Source organism: Chlorocebus sabaeus, chromosome 20, assembly GCF_047675955.1.
Source record: "Chlorocebus sabaeus isolate Y175 chromosome 20, mChlSab1.0.hap1, whole genome shotgun sequence".
NCBI lineage: Eukaryota > Metazoa > Chordata > Mammalia > Primates > Cercopithecidae > Chlorocebus > Chlorocebus sabaeus.
The window spans coordinates 88,356,396-88,371,123 of NC_132923.1; the positions used below are offsets into that span (position 1 = coordinate 88,356,396).

Sequence of the window (14,728 nt, forward strand, 5' to 3'; positions counted from 1 at the left end):
CTACAGGTTGAGTGTCCCTTATCCAAAATGCCTGGGACCAGAAATGTTTGGTCCTTGTAGAAGGATTTTGGATTATTCACATATATTCATAATGTGATATCTTGTGGATGAGACCTAAATGTAAATATGAAATTTATTTATGTTTCATACATACCTTGTACAAATAGTGTGAGGGTAATTTTATACAATATTTTAAATAATTTGTGCATGAAACAAATTTTGTGTATATTGAGCCATCAGAAAGTAAACATGTCACTATCTCAGCCACCTGTGTGGACAGTCTGTGATTATTTGACATCACCATCATTTCTGACTCTGAATTTATATGGAGTGAGGCATTGTAGGGAACTTGCCATTGGCATGTTCAGCCTACACACATGCCATTTTATTACCTTTTGTATGTGTTCTTGTGTGGTGGAATATGGGTGTGCTCAGAAAAGATTGCTGCTGATGGGGATGGAGAACGTCTTTTTTTCCCGTGGGGACCCTGAATAAACTTGTTGTGTGCCTACATTTTGACTGTGACCCATCATGTGATGATACATGTAGAATTTTCCACTTGCGGCATAATGTCAGCATTCAAAAAGTTTTGGATTTTGGGACATTTCGGATTTCATGTTTTTGGATTAGGGATATTCAACCTGTACCTACTTTGCCTATGATTTACTCATCCTTTTTCAGCTTATCCTTTTTTTTTTGAGACAGGATCTTGCTCTGTCACCCAGGCTGGAGTACAGTAGCATGAACATGGCTGACTCAGCCTCTACATCCTAGGTTCAAGTGATTTTTTCACCTTAGCTTCCCAAGTAGCTGGGACCACAGGCATATGCCACCATGCCCAGCTAATTTTTTTATTTTTTGTAGAGATGGGGTTTTGCCATTTTGCTCAGGCTGGCAGCTTCTTGAGGTGGAAGCATAGATGATTGATTACAGATATTTTTTTCCTTTCTAATATAAACTTTTTATTAGCAATAATCATGCCTTGGATAAATCTCATTGGCTACGATACTACCAATGTGCAAAGCTTAATACAAGCTTTTAAAAGTGTAAATTTCCATCTTCCCCCTGACTTTGCCCTATTTCATAAATTTTGATGTTATTTTTGTTTCCATTAATTTTAAGATATTGTCCAATTTTTTTTGGTTTGATTTCCTCTTTGTGGGTTCTTTTGAAATATCTTATTTCCAAATATTTGGGGATTTCCTATATTTCTTTCTAAAGTTGATTCTAATTTAATTCTGTTGTTGTGAGAGAACATAATTTGTAAGATTTGAACTTTTTTATATTTATTGCAGCTTGTTTATGGCCTATCCTATGGTCTTGAGAGTGTTCCAAGTGCACTTGAAAAGATTGTGTACAGTTGACCTTTGAACAAGATGGGAGTTAGGGATGCTGTCTCCCCCATGTAATCGAAAATTCATGTATAACGTTTTTTTGTTCTGAGATGGAGTCTTACCCTGTCGCCAAGCCTGGAGTGCAGTGGTGTGATGTCAACTCACTGCACGCTCCGTCTCGCAGGTTCAAGTGATTCTCCTACCTTGGCCTCCTGAGTAGCTGGGACTACAGATGCGTGACACCATGTTCGGCTAATTTTTGTATTTTCGGTACATGTGGGGTTTCGCCGTGTTGCCCAGTCTTGTCTGGAACTCCTGACCTCAGGTGATCCACCTGCCTTGGCCTCCCAGAGTGCTGGGATTATAGGCATGAGCCACCGTGCCTAGCCACGTATAACTTTTGACTCCCCTGAAAACTTAACTAGTAATAACCTATTCTTGACTAGAAGTGTTACCAATAACATAAGCAGTCAATTAACACATATTTTGTTTGTTATATGTATTATATACTATATTCTTATAATAAAGTAAGCTAGAGAAAAGCAAATGTTAAGAAAACCATGAAAAAAGAAAATATATTTACTATTTTTTAAGTAGAAGTTCATCATAAAAGTCTATCATCATCTTCATGTTGAGCAGGCTGAGGAGGAAGAGAAAGAGAAGAGGTTGGTCTTGCTGTCTCAATGGTAGCAGAGGCAGAAGAAAATTCGTGTATAAATGGACCTATGCAGTTAAGGTCAACTGTATTTTGTTGTCATTGATTGAGTTATTCTGTATCAATCTGTTTCTGTCATTTAAGTTGGTAATGTTCAAGTCTTGTGCATTCTGATTGTATTCTTTTGGGAGAGTTGGTTGTTTTACTAATTACTAAGAGAAAGGTATTTAAATGTCTAATTATAATTATTGAATTATATCTTCTTTCATTTATATCAGGTTTTGCTTCATATAATCTGCTGGTTATCAATTTATTGCACCTAACCAAATTCAATCTTCTTTCCTGTTCTGTGGAAATTGACTTAAACCCTTAAATTTTTTTTTTCTCTACCTGGTACTGAAGCTTTGTATATTAGAGGACCCTGAAGAAATACTGCAGGGGAACAGATTTTGCTTTCAGGTACCAATGTATTCACTTGACTTTTTCCAGCACCAGGCTTCTCAAGGCTATGTAGCTTCTCAAGTGGCCAGGTATTGCAATACAGGGTGGTCTGCAGTGTTTTCCCCTAGTTGGCCTCTCTTTGGATGGTTCTACAGTGAAGCTTCTGGTGAAATATCTCCCTGTAAATAGCCTCCCTGGTATCCTAGAGGGAGAATTTCTGGCAAGTTCCACAGGGCAGATTTTCAGTATGTACCACTGGCACAGCACTAGAGTGACTTCTCTTTCAGTGAGCCCAGACTGTACCCTCTCCAACAAGGTCTGATCTCGACACTGGGGAAGAGGGCTTATGTAGTTTTTTTGTTGGTACTCTGAGCCGTAGGGGTAATGGCTACTTCTCTACCTGCTATTCCTATATTATTTTAAATTCTTTTTACATCTTCCTAGACAGTCTCTTACTCCTTGAATACCCTGTTATAGTTAACTGTTCTTTATATTAAACTTTTCCTATGTGGCTTCTCTCTCCTAATTGGACCTAGTGTGATGTATTTATTTTGAGGCTCTGTCTTAATTGCTTATACATTTATAAGTGTTATATTTTCTTGAATCTTAATCTCATGTATGGCAGCAAAATTTATAGCAGCAAAATTGCAGTGGTCTGAGGCCTCATATCTTCCCCACCATATCCTTAAGAATAAGTAAGAGTTCTGTGTTCCATACTTTTTTCATCAAGCTTTGAGGTTTATTATAACCAGAGTAGAAAGGGGGATGTAGTATGCTGTTGGCGTAGCCTATATACACATGTTCTGCCTTTCATTCAGGTGGTACATGTGTTAGCTTTTTAAGAACTACGTAGATCTGTAATGGAAGGGGAAAGGAGAGGAATAGATGCCCCGGCAGCACCTCATAGATGTTCCTACAATGTGTCTCCATAGTACTGAGCCTTTAAATTTAAACACAGAATGATAGCAGAAATGACAGAAATAACCCATTTAAATAAAATATAAAGTCAAGCCCAAATAACTTAATCAGTTTGGTTGTATGTCAGTGGAAGCATAGAGAAGAATTTCAAGTAAGGAAAATTATTGAACCAATGTAGAATCTTCTGGAATTTTCACCTACCTATTCTAGTACTGGAATTGAGTCATATATACATTTCCTATTGTCTAAAATACAAAACTAGTATGTGCTTATCTGTCTGCCTAAAATCAAAAATTTATTAATAAGAAATATGTTATTAAAAAACAAATTGAACATGCTCCAGATTCTCAAGGGGACCCTAGCACCCCTTTAACTGGATAGTCTATAAATGGTCAGATCCTTGAGTAACCTCAGATCAAATGATTCTGACAGTCCTTGTGTGTCTGGAGTTGGTTCCTTCCGGTGGGTTCTTGGTTTCGCTGACTTCAAGAATGAAGCTGCGGACCTCTGTGGTGAATGTTACAGCTCTTACAGGTGTCACAGACCCAAAGAGTGAGCAGCAGTAAGATTTATTGTGAAGAGTGAAAGAACAAAGCTTCCACAGCGTGGAAGGGGACCTGAGTAGGTCACCGCTGCTGGCTGGGGTGGCCAGCTTTTATTTCCTTATTCGTCCCCGCCCACGTCCTTCTCTGATTGGTCCATTTTACAGAGTACTGATTGGTCCGTTTTACAGAGTGCTGATTGGTGTGTTTATAAACCTTTAGCTAGACACACAGTGCTGATTGGTGCATTTACAATCCTTTAGCTAGACCCAGAGCGCTGATTGGTGCATTTTTACAGAGTGCTGATTGATACATTCACAATCCTTCAGCTAGACACAGAGTACCAATTGTTGCATTTTTACACAGTGCTGATTGGGGCATTTACAATCTTTTAAAGCTAGACACAGAGCACTGATTGGTGCGTTTTTACAGAGTGCTGATTGGTGCATTCACAATCCTTTAGCTAGACAGAGTGCTGATTGGTACGTTTTTACAGAGTGCTATTGGTGCATTTATAATCCTTTAGCTAGACACAGAGCACTGATTGGTGTGTTTTTACAGAGTGCTGATGGTTGCATTTACAATCCTCTAGCTAGACACAGAGGTTCTTCAGGTCCACACTCCACCCAGGAATTCCAGCTGGCTTCACCTCTCAATCACCCCTCTTAACAGGCTCCCAACTGCTGCTGGGAACTGGGCGATGACCACTCTAGCTACTTCCTGCTGGATGGGGCAAAAAGGGGCCCTGCAGTTGTAGTGTCCTCCAGAGGGGAACACTTTAGGCCATTCAAAGGGCCAGTGGGTTGGTCCAGGGGTCCTCGCTAGAAGTTGTTAATTGAGCTCATTTGGGGTTCCATTTGTAAGACCATCTGTAGCTTGATGGTGTCGATCCTAGAGGAAACAAATTTGACAAGGAGGTTAAAAATACAGGGCCCGAAGGTGAGTAATAGCAAGATGGCTGTCATGGGACCTAGAAAGGGGAGAAGTCATGTCACCCAACTCCAGAGGTTGTTATAAGCGTTTGAAAGGCATTGTCTTATTTCAGAAGCCTTTTCCTGTTAATGCTGGGTGGCATCTCATACTATCCCTGACTGGTTGGTGTAAAAGCAACACTCTTCCCATAAGAAGGTGCAAAGTCCTCCTTTCTCAGCAGTGAGGAAGTCTAGGCCTCAGTGGTTTTGGAGAGTCACTGCTGCCAAAGAGTCTATTTGGGATTGTAGTTACTATCTTTACTGGATAGATTTTGTTATTTCTTGCAAACTCTCTGAGAAATCCTTTGAGAGTGTGTGGTAGGAGGATAATGAAGTAGATAAACCTGCTTCTCTATTTCCTGTAGCAGTGGCCATTTCTAACCCTGTAAGTAGGGGTATTAGTTGCATGGCCCTGCGCTGACAGACTTGAGCTTTGAGGGGCACTGATAGGGTCTGATTTCCATAAGATTGGAAGTTAGGATAATACGTGTTACACTGTTAACTTTTACCATATTTTACTTTTGTTGAAAACCTTGTAAGTTTGGGATTTTAATTTTTCTTTGCTATTAATAAAACCTTGTTCAGTCCATATTAACTTAGAACTGGTATAGATGGCTGCTTCCTGTTTCTGTAAGTACTTTAAGGTTTGGCTGAGTGCAAACAAGTCGCAAGTTGGAGCAGACCAATTATTAGGCAGTTTTCTTAACTCTGCTTCCTTATCACTTACTGAATAACCATTGTGTCTTTTTTCCTTAATCGCCTGGGAGGAACCATCTATCTCCTGTCCTGAAGGGTGTTCCTTCTGGGTCTGGTCGGACCTTTGTATGGTAATTAGTTAAGATTTAGATTCCGTGTTAGGAAACCTCCTGGGTTAAGGATTTTTGATAGGAAGGCTATGGGTTGTCAGTGGCCTCAGTGCTTTCAGGCTACACCTTAGTTTACACTGATAACAAGGTGGTATTGGAGTGTTACAGGGTTGCAGAGAAGACCTTCAATTATCAATTATAGGTTTTAAATATACTCTGGCTTTTAAAGGAATAGGGTACACTTTTTTCTTTACTACTTCCATCTCTCTCTTTGACTTCTTTGTCGTTCTCTTTCTTTCTGACTCCCTCTTTGTCTGTCTCTTCCTTTCTTTCTTTGACTTTCTGTCTCTCTCTTTCTCTCTCTCTCTCTGACTCCCTCTTTGTCTCTGTCTCTTCTTCTCTCTCTCTCTCTCTCTCTTTGACTTTCTGTCTCTTTCCTTTCTGCTGGTCTTTCCCTGCCTCTGCCAGCCGCTTATGCTGCTGTTCTCCTCTCTCCTTCCCCTTTTTGGTGACTTCGGCAGTGTAAGACTGCCACCTCCTTGGGTTTTTGCACTGTGTGCAATAACTCCATGATTTCCTTGTGGTATTTAATGGGGGTTCCCTGAGTGGTTAGGAATTCCCTTTCTTTACATATTGCAGCATGGGCATATAGGATTAGATAAGGATACTTGCTATCTGTATACACATTTATTCTTTTTCCCTTTCCCAGTTCTAAAGCTCAGGTAAGTGCCACTAGTTCTGCTAACTGGGCACCGGTCCCTGACAGTACTTTCAAGTACTGTTACACCACTATGGCATAACCTGCCCTTTATATCCCATTCTCCACAAATGAACTTCCGTCGGTATATAGATTAAGGTCATGATTAGCTAAGGGGACTTCTAAGAGATCCTCTCAGGCGGCATAAGTCTGGACTGTAATTTGTTGGCAGTCATGCTCAATTGGTTCCCTATCCTCTGGGAGAAAAGTCACAGGGTTGAGGGCCGCACACGTGCATATTTGAAGCACTGGTCTCTCAAGGAGTAGTGCCTGGTATCTAAGCAGGCAGTTGTCTAATAGCCATAAACTTCCTATGGCACCTAGTATGCCATTTACATCATGAGTAATCCACATAGTAAGATCCTTTCCTTGTATTATTTTGATAGCCTCTGATCCTAAGATGGCCACCGCCGCAGCTACCCATAAACAGTGAGGCCAGCCTTTTACTACTATATCAGTTTCCTTACTTAGGTATGCCACTGGTTGTGGGGTTGTTCCATGAATCTGATTAAGGACCTCAAGAGCTATTCCTGCTCTCTCTGTGACATATAGAGAAGTTTTGTCCTGTGGGAAGGCTTAAGGCTGGAGCTTGAGTTTGTTCCTTCCAGTGCGCAGACTTCAGGGTTGATTCCTTCCTCAAGCAGGGGACAACAAATGGGTAACTTGTTCCCCATATTCGTGTAGCTAATAGCTCCAGCTTTGGCTAATATGTCCCTCCCTAATAAGGGTATGGGACTTTCAGGCATAACAAGAAAGGCGTGTGAAAAGAGCAAAGTCTCCCAGTTACAACTGAGGAGGTGGGAGAAATATCTGGTTATAGGCTGTCTCAGGATTCCTCAGATGGTAACGGGCCTTGAGGACAGCTGTCTGGGACGGGAGATTAACACTGAGAAAGCTGTGCCACTGTCCAGCAGGAAGTCAATTTCCTGGTCCTCAATGGTTAAACATACCTGGGGCTCAGTAAGGGTGATGACGTGAGTTGGCGCTTGCCTGCCCCGAGCACCCTCAGTCCTGTTGTTGGATCATCTGGTTGGGGGCTTCTGGCCCATAGAACCTTTGTCCTCTGGGTTAGTGCACCTTCCAGTAATTGCCTCGATGTAGTGGACATGGGCAGTGGGGCAGCTTGTTTCTTGTTGGACAGCCTTTTTTAAGGTGTCCTCGCAAACCGCACTGGTAACAAACCCTACCAGGTGATTGGCCTGCTCCATTTTCTGTCCTCTCTGAACTGCCAAGGTTTGTTTGTCTGAGGGCCATGACTAAGGCTGTGGCCTTTCTCTGATCTTGCTTTTCCTTTTTGGCCTATTCCTCTTGGTCCCTGTTATAGAACACTGAGGTTGCCAGGTTTAATAATGCCTCCAGATTTTTTTCAGAGCCCGGAGCTTGCTTTTGGAGCTTTCTCCTGATATTTATGACTGATTGGGTAATAAACTTACCTTTTAGGATCAGTTGATCCTTAAGTGAGTCAGGTGACAGGGGAGTATATTTTCTTAAGGCCTCCCTTAGCCACTCGAGGAAGGCAGAAGGATTTTCTTCCTTTCCCTGAGTTACAGTGGACATTATTGAAGAATTTATGGGCTTTTCCCTAGTTCTCCTTAGTCTTTCTAGAACACAGGTCAACAGATGTTTGTGACTCCAGTCCCGATGATCTGAGTCGAGGTCCCAGTGGGGATTCATACTGGGGATGGCTTGCTGACTGTTAGGGAATTTGTCCCTTTCTTCAGTTGTCATTCTGTCATTTACTTGACTAAGATACCAGGTATCTCCAAACTCTTGGACTGCAGCTAAAGCCGCATTCTTTTTGTTAAAGGCCAGGGTTTGATCTAACCATAGCATGACATCTCTCCAAGTGAGACAGGTTTGCCCTAGGCCCTGCAGGACATCTGTATACCTATCAGGATCATCTGAAAACTTCCCCAGGTCTACCTTAATCTGCTTTAAATCAGAGAGGGAGAAAGGGATATGTACCCGGATTGGGCCAAATTCCCCTACCCCTATAGCTTGAAGGGGACATAACCGATAGCCAGGGGGTTTTTATGGTCCCTTGGAGATTTCTTCGCTTGTTTCCTTCTGGGTGGGGGAGATTAGAGGAGGCTTATCATTAATAGGAAGGGGAGCTATAGGGAGGCTAGGACATGGGGGTAAGCTGAGAGGTCCTCTTGTGGGATGTAAATTGCAAGCTTTGCATAGTTGTGGATTCTCCTTCAATGAAAAGAAACCTTGGACATAAGATATTTCACTCCATTTGCCTTCCCTCTTAACAGAAAAGGTCAAGCTGCAGTATAGTATTATAATTTATACTTCCCTCAGGTGGCCATTTTTTCCCCATCAGAGAGAGAATACTAGGGCCAGGCCACAGTGCAGAAAAAAATAAGCTGCTGATTTTTCAGGGTTTGCAGGTCAAATTGGCCCCAATGGCGTATGATGCATTTCAAGGGTGAGCCTGTTAATGCCTGAGTGTTTGCCATCTGAAAGAAAAAACCGCCCGTGGTTTTGGTTTGTTTGTTTTCTCCCTCTTGCCCAAGAACCCACAACAGTCCCTGGACCCTGCTGATCGGAATAGTTGCACTGACCAATGCAGCATCAGAAACCCTTCTTGCCCAAGAACCCGCAATGGTCCCTGGACTCTGCTGATTGGACTAGTTGCACTCACTGATGCAGTGGCAGAAACCACTCTTGCCCAAGAACCTGCAATGGTCCCTGGACCCTGCTGATTGGAATAGTTGCACTCACCGATGCAGCAGCAGAAACTCCTCTTGCCCAAGAACCTGCAACGGTCCCTGGAACCTGCTGATTGGAATAGTTGCACTCAGTGACACCACAGCAGAAACATTAGTTTTCCTCCTAGACCATAAGGAGGACCGAGGAAGGTCGGATTTAGTGGCCCTTACCGACGCATTCTTGAAAACCTGCACCCTTTCCTGTCCTCCTAGACCACAAAGAGGACTGAGAAAAATTGGATTTAGTGGCCCTTACTGATGCATTCTCAGAAACCTGTTAGAGTCCTAAGCATTCTCCTATTAGTATTGGGACCTTTCCCCTGTCCTATAAAGATGTTATGCCCCAAAAATGAAGTGGAAGGCCATACCCTGAGGGAGGGAAGGGATCTCCAGGGTTGGAAGAATGATGCCTTTTGTCCTCACTTCTCATCATATGAATAGGAAGTATATAATTTCTGTGACTCCTCATATCCTACCTTCAGGAATAGCTTTTGTTAGGCCTGCTAGTCTGAGGAGGGATCCTAAAATTCCAGATAGTCCCCACCACCCAATGGGGCTTTGGGTAAAAATTATGTCTTTCTGATTGGTGAGCTCAGGTGCCTAAAGAAGGTAACAGAGTCCTGAAGTTTATACTATAAATCATTCTTATAGGAGAAACTAGAAAAGCACCAGAGACAGGGAGTGGTTTTTAGAAGCAGGACTAGCCTTGGAGAAGAGAAGCAAGAGAAAGTTTGTCTGACAGGCATTAGGACCCAGGAGGCAAGGGTTAGGATACATAGGATAGGTGGGCGAGTCTTGCTTGGGTGGTGTGACTTTGAGAGTTCCTCTCATGGCTACAGCGTCAACCAACTTTTTGTCAGGATCCTGGAGCTGAATGTCTCCTCTCTGTCGACCCTCGGCTCAGCCCGGAAGTACAGGAAAAGCGGAAACTGGTTCCAGGCAAACCAATGCTCCCAACTCCGAAGAGTCGGGGGTTGTTAGAGAGCTCTTTCCCAGAAAGCCTGACAACTGTGTCTTTAGTCCGGCGGCTGCACTAGTCGCTTTTAACTGGCCAACAGGTGCCCGGTATTTAGCCCCCAAATTCTAAGGAAAAATAGGACAGAATAGCAAGGGAAAGGGGTCCGATGGTACTCACTGCTTGGCGATGGTCCCTTCATGGTCGCCAAGATGTGTCCGGAGTTGGTTCCTTCTGGTGGATTCTCAGTCTCGCTGACTTCAAGAATGAAGCCACGGACCTTTGTGGTGAGTGTTACAGCTCTTAAAGGTGGCACAGACCCAAAGAGTGAGCAGCAGCAAGATTTATTGTGAAGAGTGAAAGAACAAAGCTGCCACAGCATGGAAGGGGATCTGAGCGGGTTGCTGCTGCTGGCTGGGGTAGCCAACTTTTATTTCCTTATTTGTCCCCGCCCACATCCTTCTGATTGGTCCATTTTACAGAGTGCTGATTGGTCCATTTTATGGAGTGCTGATTGGTGTGTTTACAATCCTTTAGCAAGACACAGAGCACTGATTGGTGCATTCTTACAGACTGCTGATTGGTGCATTTTTATAGAGTGCTGATTGGTACATTTAGAATCCTGTAGCTAGACCCAGAGCGCTGATTGGTGCATTTTTACAGAGTGCTAATTGGTGCATTTACAATCCTTTAGCTAGACAGAGTGCTGATTGATGTGTCTTTACAGAGTGCTGATGGGTGCATTTACAATCCTTTAACTAGACACAAAGTGCTGATTGGTGCGTTTTTACAGAGTGCTGATTGGTGCATTTACAATCTTTTAGACACAAAAGTTCTCCAAGTCCCCACTTGACTCAGGAAGTCCAGCTGGCTTCACCTCTCAGTTGAACATACTAATTACTTAAAATGTTCCTTGTTTATTATTATTAGTGATGTATTATTAGCGTCAGTACTATTAGTATTATTATAGAACTTTCCAATTCTATTTCATACCCTGTAAGCTCCTCTAAGGAATCTCCAGGGACCCAGAATCACCTCAGACTCTAGGGAGATATATATTGATTGTATGTATTATAATTTAATAAATTATATAGTTATATTACATAAATTAATACAATTATATTAAATGCCAATGATATTAAAAGCCACAATAGGGCAATTTTACATTCATAGAGAAGGTTTCCTCTTCAGGGAAATGGTTTTAATTCTAGAATCTACCAGAACAAAATAAGTTATGCCTAATGTATACCCTGGGAACCACTTTTAGGCAAGAAAGAGAATGAAAAAGTTTTCTGTTTCATAGATTTTTCTATTGAAACTGGATTTTCATCTTCTTTCACTGAAGGTTTGCAGATTTTCATCTACAGACACACACACACACACACACACTCGTAAGTGCACACAGATGTTCTCTCACTATATTGCTACAAATGTACTGCCTGAAAAGCTCTTCCTCCAAATGTGTATATGGCTTGCTCTCTCACTTACTTCCAGTCACTCCTCAGATTTATCATAATCAGAGAGGCCTTCTCTTAACAACATATATAGAACAGCATTCCTCTTTGGTCAATGTCTCAATTCTATTCTATTATCTTTAGATCTGTATCTTGTACACCAATATGTTTTGAGAGTAAAAGGGTAGGCTAATAATATTTTTGCCAAAGCAAAAGGTGTAAAAAGTACCACTCAGGGCAAAAGGAATGAATGGTTCTTCTGTTTTTCTTTCTAGCACTGACATATTTGACATATTATTTATTTTTGAATTTTTTATCTCACTAGAATAACAGTTTTATAAGAATAGAGATTTTTCCTGTTTTTTTTTTTTTTTCTTTCTTTCTTTCACTGCTGTATCTGTAGTGCATAGTACCTGGCACCTACTAGGTGTTTGATATCCAGAGAGTTAAGCAAAATATCATAAATGCATCATATAACTGCCTCTCGTTACCATTTTTATGACTGTTGGAACTGTCCTATTTAGAGACACCTGTTTGTAGTGTTACAATCTTATGATTAGGAAATGTAAATTGTATTTGAAAATGTATAATAGAATAGCTGTTTCAGTCTCCTTTTTCCACCCTTTGGATAAAGAGAAGATATGATCTTTATTTATATTGCAGTGTGTTACTAGGTGTTTCTGTTTATTTCTCTTGCCTACAGGGAGCTAAAGTAGCAGTTTTATTAGAGCTCCTCCTTCTCAGCTTCTAGGAATTAGTTCTTACCTGATATCTGGACTATCAGGTAAAGTGTTTTTTGAAACTGTTAAAATGCTTTCAGGTGAAGGTATGAGGCTAAGAATAAATTCCTCAAAGTCTGTGCATGAGAATATTTCTGACTCAGTCCTCAGGAGAGCTTGTAGGACTAAGGATTTATATAACAAATATATTCAAACTAATTTATCTTTATAGTTTGGGCAGGTAAATAGGTATTTAGAAGAAACTATTATAGCGGCTATTTGTGCTAGTATAGCGGCTATTTGTGCTAGTACATCGGTTTAACAGTAGTCTGGCACGTAAGGTATTTCCTATAGCCTTTTGATGTACTATTTTGCTGTAATATTTCTGGAGTATCGTAGTACATTTAATTCATAACTCACAGTAAAAGTACATGTGAAAATGAGAAGTTTTACAGAAGAAGGAGGAAAGTTATTTTTAGCTATAAGATAACAGACAGTTACAAAATAAGATTAATTGTATTGTATGTTCCAGTAGATGTAGTTTACATTAACTTAATATTTGTGTTCCAGCAGAATTAGTTCTCCATAAAGCTTTTCTTTATATAATTTAGTCTTTCTCCTTGAAGTAATTTTTATTACAGTAAAATATACATAATGAAATTTCCTATCTTAATCATTTTAAGTATACAGTTTAGTGGTATTAAATACATTTATAATGTTGTGAGTCCATAATGCATCATGCAGCTCCATAACTCTTTTCATCTTGTAAAACTGAAACTATACCCATTAAACAATAATTCCCATTTTCACCTCCCTGCAGTCTCTGGCAACCACCATTCTGTTTTCTACCTCTATGATTTTGAGTACTCTGAGTATCTCAGATAAGCACAATCATGTTGTATTTATGTTTTTTTCTTTTTAAACTGGCTTATTTTATGTAACATAATGTTTTCTAGGTTCATCCATGTTGTAACATGTGTTAGAATTTCCTTCCTTTTTAAGGATGAATGATAATCCATTGTATGCATACATCACATTTAGCCTATCACTTTATGTGTTGATGGACACTTTGGTTGCTTCCATGCTTTAGTTATTGTGACTAATGCTGCTACGAACATGGGAGTACAAATATCTGTTCGCAATCCTACTTTCCATGCTTTTGAATATATATTCAGATGTGGAATTGCTGGCTCATATGGTAATTCAACCTTTAATTTTTTTCAGAAATTGCCATACTGTTTTCCATTGTAGCTGTATCATTTTACATTTTCATCAACTGCACAAGGATTCCAATTTCTCCACATCCTCACCAACACTTGTTTTCTGTTGTTTTGATAGTCCGTTCAATGAGTGTGAGATGGTATCTCATTTTAGTTGTAATTTGCATTTTCTTAATTATTACTGAACTTGAACATCTTGTGCTTATTAGCCATTTATGTATCCTCTTTGGAGAAATGTGTCCATTTAAATATTTTACCCATTTTTGAATTTTTTTTGTTGTTGTTTTAGGAATTTTCTGTATATTCTAGATTGTAATTTTTTTATCAGGCATATTATTTGCAAATGTTATCTCCCATTATTTGGATTGCCTTTTTATGCATTGATACTGCCTTTTTATGCACAAAATTTTAAAGTTTTCATGGAGTCCTATTTGTGTATTTTTTAAATTGCTTTTGCCTTAGTTGTGTTATCCAAGAAATCATTGCTAAATCCAATGTCCTGAAGCCTTTGTTCTATATATTTTTAGGAGTTTTATGCTTTTCTAGGTCCTTAAGTTATAAAGTTAGTTTGTTGATTTGAGATCTTATTTATTTATTTATTTTTGAGACAAGGTCTGGCTCTGTTGCTTAGGCTGGAGTGCAGTGGTGTATTCTCAACTCACTGCAGCCTATGCCTCCCAGGCTCAAGCCATTCTCCTACCTCAGGCTCCCAAGTAGCTGGGACTACAGGCATGTGCCACCATGCCCAGCTAATTTTTGTATTTTTTGTAAAGACAGGGTTTCACTATGTTGCCCAGGCTGTCACGAGCTCATGAACTCAAGCAATCTACCCACCTTGGCCTCCCAAAGTGCTGGGATTACGTGCATGAGTCTCTACACCCTGCCCTTTCTTATTTTTTAATGTAAGCATTGATAGCTATAGATTTCTCTCTTAGGACTGCTTTCCCTGTATTCCATAAGTTTTGGTATTGTATTTTCATTTTTATTTAACTCTAATAAATAAATTTTTATTTATTTTCTAATTTCCCTCATGATTTCTTCTTTAATCCATTGATTATTTAAGAGTGTGTTGTTTTATTTCCATAAATTGGTGGATTTTCCAAGTTTACTTCTGTTGTTCTATCCTTATCCCATTGCAATTAGATAATATACTTTGTATATCTATAGTTCTAAATCTATTAAAATTTAATTTGTGGTCTACCATATGGTCTGTCCTAGAAAATGCCCCATATATACTTG

The 14,728-nt window shown here is 40.2% G+C and overlaps 1 protein-coding gene and 1 pseudogene across 7 annotated transcripts in view; one reads left to right on the plus strand and one right to left on the minus strand.

Moving 5' to 3' along the window:
- SPATA6 (spermatogenesis associated 6) overlaps nt 1–14,728 on the plus strand; it is a 215,564-nt gene that overhangs the window by 25,473 nt on the left and 175,363 nt on the right. The window lies entirely within an intron of this gene.
- LOC119626542 (U4 spliceosomal RNA) lies at nt 915–1,026 on the minus strand (annotated as a pseudogene).